Source organism: Ornithorhynchus anatinus, chromosome 19 (assembly GCF_004115215.2).
Source record: "Ornithorhynchus anatinus isolate Pmale09 chromosome 19, mOrnAna1.pri.v4, whole genome shotgun sequence".
NCBI classification, from domain to species: domain Eukaryota; kingdom Metazoa; phylum Chordata; class Mammalia; order Monotremata; family Ornithorhynchidae; genus Ornithorhynchus; species Ornithorhynchus anatinus.
Window position 1 is genome coordinate 17,952,412 of NC_041746.1, and position 13,638 is coordinate 17,966,049.

At 44.9% G+C, this 13,638-nt stretch overlaps 1 long non-coding RNA gene across 1 annotated transcript; it reads left to right on the plus strand.

Moving 5' to 3' along the window:
* The first annotated feature begins 309 nt into the window (after positions 1-309).
* LOC103170441 lies at positions 310-12,338 on the plus strand. Its single transcript, XR_486167.3, has 3 exons — positions 310-726; positions 1,049-1,191; positions 12,145-12,338. It is a non-coding gene; the product is annotated as an uncharacterized LOC103170441 (long non-coding RNA).
* The last annotated feature ends 1,300 nt before the right edge of the window (positions 12,339-13,638 follow it).

A 13,638-nucleotide genomic window follows, 5' to 3' on the forward strand; every position in this document is an offset into this window, starting at 1 on the left:
TGAAGGTTGAGAAGCAAATACTGAGATTCCCCTAGAATGGGATCTGTCATTAACGATTTCCTAGGAGAATCAGGTCAAAGGAAGAGAGGCATTCAGAAAAGCCCCCGTAAATCTTATGCCAAGACGCAAGCCATCGGAATTCCAATAAAGAGGATTGAGATGGAGTTGCCGTTCAGATAAGCAGGGTCGAAATTCACCATGTTAGAAGGGAGCAGTCTGCATCACCTTAAAAATTGCGGATTTGCAACAATATTTCACGCCCTTCTGTGTGTCTGTATTTTAGGAACTCAGCGTTTTGATTGAAACTGTGGTTTAACCCCAGTTGCCATGGTAATCAAACCGATTCCAGGTTTCAGATCTTCATTGTAATTCAGATTACATTTTTCTCAGCTTCACCTTTCGGCACGATATTCTCCGGAAGACTACATTATAATTTCGCTGCAAGCTAATAAAGAGTCTGGAGCCGTTACATTACTAGGCATTTGTACCTTACGGAGTAGGCGAGGCCAGAATGCAAACGGACAGTTATTATTATCACGGAGGGCTTTTTGGCGTCTCTCTAACAGCTGTGGAGCGGTTCGCGATTACAGTTCTGAATTGTGAAGTTTATACCTATTAACCTCTGGGCAGGGACCGTTAAAAAGCGGTTCACCGGGTAGCGAATCGACCGCTGGATCAGTGGTTACTTGGGTCTGAAAGGCAGAGGTGAAGTCTACCACACCCCAGGTAAATCCTAAACCCCCTCCCAACCCCAAATCAACGGTTCAACCTGCGGTTTCTTTCCGCTTTCCTCTGCGGTCCAATTTTAAAACGAAATGCTTGAACTCTCTAATCGATATCACACGACTCTTCAGAGCCGGCCTAGGAAATGCTGTTTCCATGGGAACTGTTGGAGACTTAATTCACACGTCCTCATGTCGCCCACATACTTAGTTAATTGCAACACATAGAAGTCACTAAACCACTGGGGGGGGGGGAAGATATTAAACTTGATCTTCCAGGAAACAAATCGACAAACTTAATTATCTTCACTGTGTTTCTGTTTAAGGTGGATGAGAAAATATCCAAGGGTTATGAAAGAGATAATGGAAGGTGAAAACTGAATATTTATTTTGAGCTCTCACCGGAGATGAGGGATTCACCGCCGGCCCGTGAGTTTTAATCTGGTTGGGATTCACCAAGTTTTCTTCGGTGAGAGCACGTCCCGCAGTTTGAGAAGTATTTACTCGGCAGTTTAGGGAACTTCCCATTCCAAACCCATTTTGCACTTCTCAATTCACCTGAAAATAAAGACCTGGAAAAACTACATCGAGCTCCAGATAGGGATTTTCCTAAGTTTCATTCATTCAGTCCATCAGCCGTATTTACGGAGCACTTACTGTGTGTAGAACATTGTAGCAAGCGCCTGGGAGAGTAAAAAGAGCGCTTGGGGAAGCAGCTTGGCTCAGTGGAAAGAGCCCGGGCTTGGGAGTCAGGGGTCACGGGTTCGAATCCCGGATCTGCCGCTTGTCGGCTGTGTGACTTTGGGCAAGTCACTTCACTTCTCTGGGCCTCAGTGACCCCATCCGTAAAATGGGGATGAAGACTGTGAGCGGGACAACCTGATCGCCTTGTATCTACCCCAGGGCTTAGAACAGTGCTTTGCACATAGTAAGTGCTTAACAGATGCCATCATTATTATTATTATCACAATATAACACGGTGGATGGGCACATTCCCTGCCTGCAAGGAGGTTTTTTCTTGCACCCCTTATCTCTCTTAGCCAAAACAGAGACTTTGTATAGGCCAAGAGAGATAACTGTCTTATGTTGCTGGTCACAACTGAAAAAGGTCAGTGATGAGAATCCTCCAGTTAGTAAAGCACATGTTAAAAAGCCACTGGGTTTCAATCGACACCTAACTTTTCATTCCAGCAGAACACTCCCTTTGAACAGTAGAGTTCTGCAATAGCATTAGCCTCTCTTTCTCTCTCCCCTCCCATCTCCTCCTCCCCCCTCCCTTCCCCTTCTTTACAAATCTTTAAATTTTCTTGCTTCCCCAACGTATTTAATTGAGTGTCTGTCTCCCCTCCTGTTAGACTGTAAACTTCTTGTGGGCAAAGGAACGTGTCTACTAACTCTTTTGAACTCTCGGGAACCCTTAGTACGGTGCTCTACACAGAGTTCATTCATTCATTCATTCAATAGTATTTATTGAGCGCTTACTCTGTGCAGAACACTGTACTAAGCGCTTGGAATGTACAATTCGGCAGCAGATAGAGACAACCTCTGCCCAGTAACGGGATCACAGTATAAACGTTAGTGCTGAATAAATACTATTGGCTGATTGAAGCAGATTGATAACAGAAACCAAGTGTTCTGGCCTGGATTCAAATCCCAGCTAAACCACTTGCCTGCTGTGTGTCCTAGGGCGAGTCTCTTAGCTTCTCTGTGTCTCAGCTGCAAAAGAGGGTTTGAACCCATGGCCTCCCTCCCTCTTAACTAGAGTATGAGCCCCAAATGGGACAGGTACTGTGACCAACCGTATTATCTTGAATCTACCAGGGTGCTCAGTACAGTTCTGGGCACATTGTGTGGGCTTAACAAAAACTAGTGATTGTTATTGATTGATTAATCATTCGGGGCCCTCAAATGATTGAGACGCCAAAATACCGAGGATGCCAACGTTGCCAAAATGTATGGGCTGAACCCCGGCTATCATCTTCATCACTACTTGCCATCCATTCTGCTCTGACGGGGCACCTGAAATTATTAAATTAATTTCCTTTATTCCACTGATTTTTGACAAAAAAACTAATGCGGCAGATTTGGTTAACAGGTATCAGGAGGTTCTTGAGAGAAGAAGGGAAGCTTTTGTGCCAAGACAACACATAAGAGAATCAGAACCGCTAGCATTCATTCATTCATTCAGTCGTATTTATTGAGCGTTTACTGTGTGCAGAGCATTTTACTAAGTGCTTTGAAAGTTCAATGCGGCAACAGATAGAGACCATCCCTACCCAACGACGGGCTCACTGTCTAGAAGGGGGAGACAGACAACAAAACAAAACAAAACAAAACAACAAAACAGCTAGAATCCAATTCAAGATTTGGGAAGTCCATCACTTGAGGAATAATGATACCCAATATATGTATGTATGTGTGTGAGTGTATATGTAAATATATATACACCTGTATTTACATATGTATATGTTCATATTTAACACTTACTACGTGCCAGGCACTGGGGTAGATACAAGATAATCAGGTTGGACACAGTCCCTGCCCCAAGTGGGGCTCCCAGTCTTAATCCCCATTTTACAGGTGAGGGAACTGAAGCACAGAGACGTTAAGTCTATCTCGCTGCTGAGATGTGGCCCGTGCCCTGCCTCCGGCCTGGAACACCTTCCCTCCTTATATCTGACAGACAATGACTTCCCCTCCTACAGAGCCTTACCGTAGGCACATCTCCTCCAAGAGGCCTTCCCAGACTGAGCCCTCACTTCCATTCTCTCACGCCCTCTGCATCATCCTGACTTGCTCCCTTTATTCATCCCCCTTCCCCAGCCCCATAGCACTTAAGTACATATTGTAATTTTTTTATTTATATTAATGTCTGCCTCTCCCTCTAGACTGTAAGCTTGCCGTGGGCAGGGAATAGGTCTGTTGGTTGTTATATTGTACTCTCCCAAGAGTTTAGTACAGTCCTCTGCATACGTAAGCGCTCAATAAATACAACTGACTGAGCTCTCGTGGATTCTGCAGGTTGGACAGTTAGAAGAGGGAGAGTGTTCCGTTGCCTAGTGGGTGACACAAATGAAAATTTCCCAGGCTGAATCAGTTATGATATTTATTGAGTGCTTAATGGTACGAAGCACTGTACTGAGAGACTTGGCTTAACTGACAGGGCACAGGCCCGAGAGTCAAGGACCTGGGTTTTAATCCTGCCTCCTCCATTTGCCTGCTGTGTGACCTCGGGCAAGTCACTTAACTTCTCTGTGCCTCCGTTGCTTCATCGGTAAAATGGCGATTCAATACCCGTTCTCCTTCCTACTTAGACTGGGATCCCAATGTGGGACAGGGACCGTTTTTGAATTTATAAACTTGTATCTACTCCAAACGCTTAGAACACTGCTTGATGCATGGTAAGCCCTTAACGGAAGCAATCGTTATTATTATAAACTAGATGATTTGTCCTCTAACAATGGTGTCTCGCTTCCTAATTTGCCTCTGTAGTGGCTAACGAAGCAATTTTGATAGGAATACATTCTGCAGCTAGATTTTGTTTAGGTCAAAGTTCAGTCCAATAGTCACTGACCAAGGCCACAGATAATTTCCTCTGGAAGGCTCCAGCTGTCTTCATTAAGATGAAAAAGCAAAGAACCCAAAGCCATTTTGACTTTTCAATTCCCAGTGCTAAAATTCCCATTTCAGCCATACCATTACTACAGGAGATTTGTATCTGTTCGGTTTTTCTCAAATTAATGTCGGCAAAACTTTTACTATTGGTTTTAGTATGAAAAAACGGTGGCTCTCATTTGCACAGAGAACTGAAGGATAAAATATCGATCTCACCTGACCATCTCAAGTTTCAGCTGGCATAAATAAACCTAGGGACGTTTTTAAGGAAACTCGTCAAATCCAACCGACTTGAAGGTCCAAATCAGGAAATTGTGAATTGACTTTTTCCTAATGACTTTCCTTTTGCTTCCTGGTCTTGATTGGCTTGACTCTGGTTCCGTCTACACTTTGTTCAGAGAAAAAGAACAAGACTTTGCCCATTTGCCTGCCTTTTTTCAGAAAAACACAGGAATTAAATTAACTACGTTTCCCTTTCCGTCTTCATAACTGAAGAGAGAAGAGGGTGAAGTTTCTAGCCTGCATTTTCCAAATATTACTTCATTTAGATAAGATACAAATCACACTCAAAAATTAAATCTGTGAAGCCAAATGGATAGAAACGAAAACATCTAAATAGTAATCTAAAAATGAACAAGGAAAAGAAAATGACTAGACTTGTATTGCTTAAGAAAACATGCTTTGCGGTCAATTCTTTCGGGGAAATATTGCTAAAGCGAAACAAGGGAGTAGGTGTGAGTCATTAGATTATTGATTACTATATCCTTCTGAAGAGAAAAATTTTCAAAACAAGTTTGGTGGTGGCGAGCTCTGTATTGAGTTGACTAAAATAAATGATCTAAATTTTAGGGCGTCCCAAATGATCCCCAAATCCCATCATCAAGTCAACTGTAGGAGGAAAGGGTTGAGTTTGAACGCCTGAGCGGGAGGCCGGCTTGGGTTAAGCTGCGCCTGAGGTTCTCTCGTGTGTCCTTCTGATTTTTTCTCTCCATCCCCCCGCCTCTCCCCGTGCTCTATCCCCTCTCCTTGTCCCTCCTTGCTCCTTCCTTCTTCCCCCCAAACCCCGATTCCTGCCTCCAGCTCTCAATCCCTCTCCCCACCCACTTCTTCATTTAGCAGCTCCCTTTGACTTTCCTTCCCTGTCTTCACCTCCTACTGGCTGTTCTTCATTTCCATAATAATAATAATGAGCATAATAATGATAATGGTACTTGTTAAGGGCTTAATACGCACCCAGCACCGGAGAAGACACAAGATAACCCGTTCGAGTATTGTCCCCGGAGAACATGGAGCTCGCGCGTCTGCCGCGTGACCTTGGGCAACTCACTCCATTTCTCTGGGCCTCAGTTTTCCCATCTGTAAAATGGGGATTGAGGCCACGAGCCCCACGTGGGACAAGGACTGTGTCCAACCCAATTTGCTTGTATCCACCCCAGAGCTTATTACAGTGCTAGATAGATCTATATATACATATGTAATTCATGTACACATATGATAATAATGTGTATAGAAATATAGAATCAGGTTTCTCATCCCCATTTTACAGTTGAGGAAACTGAGACTCAGAGAAGTCAAGTGACTTGTCCAAGGTCAATCAGCACCCAAGTAGCAGATCAGGATTAGAACCCGGGTCCAATCTATCAATTGTATTTATTGAGCACTCACTGCGAGCAGAGGATAGTACTAAACCTGGGGAGAGTACAATACAATGGAGTCAATAAACACAATCCCTACCCAAAAGGAGTTTACGGTCGAGAGGAATTCATTCATTCATTGATTCAATCGCATTGACTGAGCACTTGCTCTGTGCAGAGCACTGTACTGATTGGGAAAGTACAATACAACAACAGACAGACACATTCCCTGCCCACAGCGAGTTTACAGCCTGGGTGGGGACAGACATCAATAGAAATAAATCAATTACAGATACGTACATAAGTGCTGTGGAGCTGAGAGAGGGGAAGAACAAAAGGAGCAAGTCAGAGAGATGCAGAAGGGAATGGGAGAAGAGGAAATGGGGGACCTCGTCTAGGAAGGCTTCAATAGGGTTTGAAGGTGGAGAGAGTAATCATCTGTTGGATTCGAGGAGGGAGGGCGGTTCAGGACAGAGGCGGGACGTGGGCAAGGATCCGTGGCGAGACAGGTGAGACTGAGGCACTGTGAGAAGATCAGCATTAAAGGAGCAAAGTGTGTGGACTGGAGAGTAGTGAGGTGAAAGAGGAGGGAGTGATGTGGTGGAGGACTTTAAAGACAACAGTCAGGACTTTTTTGTTTGCTGCAGAGGTGGATGGGCAACCCCTTTACTTTTTTGAGGAGCGGGGTGATGTGTCCCGAACATTTCTGTAGAAAAATGATGGGGGCAGCAGAGTGAAATATGGACGGGAGTGGGGAGACACAGGTTGCCGGGAGGTCAGCAAGGAGGCTGAGTGATTGTATCAATGAGCAATCCCGCTAGGCCAACCTGCCTCTCTCCAACCCTCTTGGCGCATCCCAGGCTCTCACCGATTCCTCTTGTCTGTCCCTAAACTTCCCCAGACTTTCCCTGCCTCCTACCCTGATCTGAATCCTCAGTGCATACACAAAGCTGCTGCCAAGACCATCTCATCTTCTTTCCCAGAAAGCAAATAATCCTAACAATTCCCTTGTTCACAGGACCTAGGCTTCCCTTTCCCCATCAATCCACCAGACCTTAGATTCTGAGCCCCTGTGGGACCGGGACCGTATCTAATTCCTCCCAGATCTCAGCAAACGGATTTGCTCATAATAAACACTTAGTAACTACTATTTCTACTAGCAACCAAAACACACCCCACTTCAAATCCCTCCTAAAATCAGGAGTAAGAAGGACTTGGGGCCTAATCCCGGCTCTGCCACTTGTCTGCCGCGTGACCCGGGGCAAGTCACTTCACTTTTCTGTGCCTCAGTCATCTCATCTGTAAAACCGGGACTAAGATCGTCAGCCCCATGTGGGACATGGACTCTGTCCAACCTGAAAACCTGTATCTACTCCGGTGCTTAGGACGGTTCCTGGCACACAGTAAGCACTTAAATACCGTAAAGACCACCCACCTCTTTCAACGAGTTCTCCTGGACTAATATCATTTCTCCAAATCTCATCAGCCCCATGGCCTTTTACCACATTTGTGCATTTATTTATGGCCATCCTTAGCCATTGTGCATGTGTATATTCAATTTAACATTCTTTTTTTAATGCCTTTTTGTTTTGTTGTTTTTAATGTTTTGTTTTGTTGTTTTTAACGTTAAGTGCTTACTATGTGCCAAAGCCTCTATGAAGCACTGGGGGGATACAAGATAATCAGGTTCAACACAGTCCGTGTCCCACATGGAGCTCACAGTCTTAATCCCCATTTCAAAGATGAAGTAACTGAAGCACAGAGACATTAAGTGATTTGCGAAGGTCACGCAGCAGGCAAATGGCAGAGAGGGAATTAGAACCCAGATCCTCCGACTCCCACGTCCAAGATCTTTCCAAAAGATTATGCCGCTTCTCTATCTCATTTAGTCGGTTTTCACCACTCGTGAACATTTCTGGGACCAACTCCCCTGATGAAGTGTAAACTCCCTCTGGGAAGGAACATATCTTTCCCTGCTCTGGTTCTTCCCAAACACTCAGCACAGAAGATTCCATAACAGATTGGCACATTTTGCACTACGGCACGTTAATCTGGCAAAATCTTTCAAGATGGGTTTATGAACAAGCGGTTTATAGCGGCTCTTGATTGACTCTCTTCAGAGTTGGTTTTTTTTACGGTATTCATTAAATGGTATGTGTCAGACACCGTACTAAGCGCTGGGCAAGATACAAGCCGATCAGGTAGGACACAATCCATGTCCCACGTGGGGCTCACAGTCTTAATCCCCATTTTACAGATGAGGGAGCTGAGGCACAGAGAAGCGAAATGACTTGCCCAAGGTCACACCTCAGACAAGTGGTGGAGCCCGGATTAGAAGCCAGGCCCGTGCTCTATCCACTAGGCCACACCGCTTCTCCTGCCTCTTCGAGGTCGCCGGACCTGAAGACCGGGGTCCTCACTGAGGATGAAGGAAGTGGGATTCTCCTTGAAGCACCAGAGAAAGGGAGCCGGGACACTCCAAATCCAGGTGCGGGGAACGGAGGATACTCCATACCCAGAAGGGACCATGTCCCAGACAGAAAATTACATCCAGGACGCTCAAAATAAATACCATGGCTACCAATAAACATTCAGTGTATACCTTCCCAGAGACTCTAAGTACTCTAGGTGACAACAAATGATAAAAATTGAATCAAAAGGAGGGCTCTGGGTTGGGGGACTGACTGCCCGCTTGAAAAATCCCCACAGAGAAATCAAAGCGCTAAGTGCGAGACAAGTGAACAGACCGACGAACAGGAGGCCAAATGATACTTTCTGGCTTTGCTGTCGTTTCCCTGGCTCCGGAAGAGATCTTCACTAAATCTTAACCTCGCTCGAAGCTGAGGATTCGTTTAACTGTCGATTATCATTATGGGTTAGAACTCGATATTCGCAGAGAAAATGTCGGTAAAATTAGCGGACTTTGATTAATGTTTCATGATTTCAGATGAGTGTTTACACTGTGGAAGCCGAGGCAATCAACGCTTCACAGCTGGAGGACCACTTCTTGATCTTTCCGAGGGCAGACACTTGGAAAAATAATCACATCCCAGTGTGGCTTTAATTTTCAGCCAAAGAGATGTCAGTGGGAATTTGCATCACCCTTTGACCCAGCATCTGATATGGGAGTTCCACTTTCTCCACTCTCCTTTTAACTTTTTCTTTCTTTGCCTATTTTCACTGAAAGGAGGCCTTTTATTTCTAGTAAAGAAGTTCTTTGAAATGATAGATCGTTACAATTGATAGTTCTTTCAAAGGTGATTGTAATTAGCGTGGTTGTTCTGTGAGCCTTGGGCCTGGGAGTCAGAGGAGCTGAGTTCTAATTTTGACTCTCCCACTTGCCCGCTTCCAAGTGACCTTGGAAAGTCACTTGCCTTCTCTTTGCATCTCTGTAAAATGGAGATCCAAGACCTCCAGCCTGAGGAGCGGCGTGGCTCATTGGAAAGAGCACGGGATTGGGAGTCAGAGGTCATGGGTTCGAATCCCAGCTCTGCCACTTGTCAGCTGTGTGCCTGTGGGCAAGTCACTTCACTTCTCTGTGCCTCAGTTCCCTCATCCGTAAAATGGGGATGAAGACTGTGAGCCTCATGTGGGACAACCTGATTACCCTGTATACCCCAGCGCTTAGAACAGTGCTCTGCACATAGTAAGCACTTAATAAATACCAACATTATTATTATTATTATACCTATTAGACTGTGAGGTCTCTGGGAGATAGGGACTGCATTCTACCTGATTAACCTGCGTCTATCCCAGGGCTTAGGATAGTGTTTGATTCCTAGCTAACACCTAACAAATACTATCATGATCATAAAATGAGGATCAAATACTGTTGTTCTTCCTTCTTAAAATATAAGCGCCATTTAGGAAAGGGGAATGACAACTGCTCAATAGATACAAATGAGTGATTGAGAGGTAGGACTTATTACATACTAAAATCCCAAATTCCGCAATTTATGACTATAATTTCCTTTGGATTCTCTTCAACAAGAGTTTTTGTAGGCACACCCATATGGACGAACGCTAAAAAGATGTGCTTTTCCCAAATCAGGGGATTCTGTTTTCTCTAGGCCCTATGCTACCGAAGCCACTGGGTTGCGGTTTCTTGAAGCAGCATAGTCAGAGGATCTAGGTTCCAATCCTGAGTCCACCAGGTACTTGCTATGTGACACTGGGGAAGTCACGTAACCTTTCTGTGCCTCAGTTTCCTCGCCCGCATTAAGGGGATTCAGAACCTGTTTTCCTCATGCGTAGTGAGCTCCATGTGACATCTGATTATCTTGTATCTACTCCAGTGCTCAGTAGAGTGTCTGGTGTCTGAAACGTGGTGAGTTTTTAACAAATATTATCATTGTTGTTATTACTGGCCTTTCAGCATTTCAAGTTCATTACCTATTGGAGTCTCCAGGCTTAGCATTGATTTCAAAAGAAAAAAAAAACAAAACCCTTCTGCTAATTCTGTTGAACTGTACTTTCCCAAGCGCATTCCTGTCCCACATGGGGCTCACAGTCTTAATCCCCAATTTACAAATGAGGTAACTGAAGCATTGAGAAGTAAAGTGACTTGCCCAGGGTGACACAGAGGAGAAGTGGCGGATGCAGGATTAGAACCCAGGTCCTGATTCCCAAGCCCATGCTCTATCCTCTAGGCCGTGCTGCTTCTCACTGAATGACTGCTGGTTTTTGAGAGCAGAGGCTATTTGGTGCGTTAGGAATCAAAACTGCCCGATGCAAGAAACAGACTCTACAGTGTCTACTATTCTCAAATTCATTTGTCACTATTCAGCTCCTTTGCTAAGTACTTAAAAGTGTCATTTTGCTTCCTTCTAATTGCTTCTGAAGGTAGGCAAACATCATCCCAGATCCCGGCATACAAACGCCTCGCTTTCGGGATTGTAATTGTACCTTTCAACCGTTTTCAGCTACATTTCGTGAAATATTAAACGATTCCACTAAATCTGCTTTACACTCTGGAATTCCATGCTTCTTCAGCAATATCTGCTTTATATTACCCCTCTATTGAGGACAAACAAGAGGGAATTTTTGGAGGGGATTCATTAAACTTCACAGCCATAAGGAAGCAATCATTTCCAAATGACTTAGTTAGAATGGCTCGGTTGAAAGAGATTCATATTTGCCTAGGACTTTGCAGTAATCAAGCTGAAAGGTCAGCGGCAGAAGGCCCAGGGGCCACGGAAACTGGTACAATTCTCGTAATTAAACACAATGTCTTCATCTTACTGAGGGTTTCTCCTTACCTCGGCCACGACGCAGTCCTGTTTGATAGAAAGATGCTTGAACACTGCCAGGGTGTCCACGTCTGAGCGGGGATGGGGTAAAGAGCCGGAATCGTCATCATCAAAACTGCATCGGTCGATCCTTAGTATTTATTGAATGCTTACTAAGCGCACTGTACTAAACACTTGGGAGAGTATAATTCGATAGAGTTGGAAGGTGTGTTCCCTGCCCACGGTGAGCTTACAGTCATTCATTAATTCATTCAGTTGTATTTATTGAGCGCTTACTGTAAGCAAAGCACTGTACTAAGCATTTACAGTCTAGAGGGAGACATCTAGAGACATCTGCCTGTCTCTCTTCTAACATTTCTTTCTCTCTGCAGCTCAAGTTTTCAAGCCACCCTCAACTGCTGACTATTGAAGCTGGGTACCGACGTAATTCCCACTGGAAGGGAGTGCGTCCTTTCGTGCAGAACTTCGGAAAGAATAGATTGTGACATTTGGCCGAGCTTAGTAATAATATGTTATGGTTAGACGTTAAGTGCTTACTCTGTGTCAGACAGAGTAAAAGATTATCAGGTTCGATCCAGTCCCAATCCCCATTTAACAGATGAGGAAACTGAGACACAGAGAAGTGAAGTGACTTACCCAAGGTCATGCATCAAATGGCAGAGCAGGGTTTAGAACCCAGGTCCTCTGACTCCCAGATCCCTGCTCTTTCCACTAGGCCACCCTGCCTCCGTGTCACTGACCTGACTTCCCAAAGTGGTTCAGAAAATGATCTCCTTTTATGGAGTTAGGCCTTATTAGTGGATAGACAACTAGAAAACCCTGCCAAAATGCAACCCCTTAGCCTTTTTACAATCTGTGCTTCCTGAAATGTATAAGCCTAAAGACGGGAAATAACTTATTAATGTCACTTCGCATTTGTTGCAGAGACACTCAGCATGTCAGAGCTGCTGGATCATCCCCGCTCGATGAAGCGTCAAGTCTCCTCGTTACAAGAAAACACTGACGTAATTCCCACTGGAAGGGAGTGCGTCCTTTCGTGCAGAACTTTGGAAAGAATAGATTGTGACATTTGGCAGTTGGTAGTTGAACTGTGTTTATAAATTGTTTCTGTTTTCCAACCGGGTTTCTGACAGACTATTACTACCCCAGAAACGAGAAGCAGCATAGACTAGTGGATAAAGCATGGGCCTGGGAGTCAGGCGGACCTGCGTCCTAATCCCGGCTCCACCACTCGTCGGCTGTGCGATCTTGGGCAACTCATTCAACTTCTCTGAACTTCCATTCCCTCATCTGTAATTGGGGGGTTAAGCCTGCGAGCCCCACGTAAGTCAGTCAAATGTATTTATTGAGGACTTATTGTGTGCCGAGCATTGTAGACTGTACGACGTTTGGGAGAGCACAGTATATCAGTTTTACAGATACGGTCCCTGCCCGTATTGAGCTTACAGTCCAGAGAGGGAGACGGACATTAATACGGACGAATAAATGAAAGATGTGTACATAAGTGCTGTGGGGCTGGGAGGGGGAAAGAACGAAGGGAGCAAAATCAGGGTGATACAGAAGAGAGCTGAAGAAAAGAAAAAGAGCGCTTAGACAGGGAAGGCTTCTTGGAGGAGCTGTGCCTCCAAAAAGGCTTTGAAGATTTACCCGAGGTCACATGGCAGGCAGTAATAACAATAATCATGGGATTTGTTAAACACTTACTGTGTGCCAAGCACTTGCTCTAAGCACTGGGGTAGATACACGCTTATCAGGTAGGACACAGTTCCTGTCCAGCAAGGGGTTCAGACATAATCCCCATTTTATAGATTAAGTAACTGAGGGACGGAAAATAATAACAACGATGGTCTTTGTTAAGCGCTTTCTGTGTGTGAAGCACTGTTTAAGTGACTCGTCCAAGGTCGCATAGCAGACAGGTGGTAGAGTTGGGTTTAGAACCCAAGTCCTCTGATTCCCAGGCCCGTGCTCTTTCCACGAGGCCATGCTGAACCTGAATAACCTGAATAACATTGCCCTCTCTGGGAATGTAATATTCTTCTTCCCCATGAGGCCCAAGGCCAAAAGAATTCTCTCTGGCAATCAGCGTCCAAGAAGGGGAAAGCTGTGTTTCATTGTCTCTCATTGGCATCTTTGGGGCAGGAAGAGGAGGAAGAAGGGTGTTCTGTCAGGACTATTTACAAATTTCAAGTTCCTTCTTGGGATTTCCCCTTGCTAAACCGCCATCCCACATAGACCCCATGGGGATGTTCCCTGAAAACTTAATAAATATTCTGCTTCACAGAGAACTGAAGCACGGGGAAAGTAAATGAAAATTTACAGAGAGCTGTAGCTCGTCTCCCTTCTCTTTGCAATCCCACCCTGCCAACCTCCCTTCCTTCCCGAAACCGGTGGTATTCGTTAAGCGCTTATCATGTGACA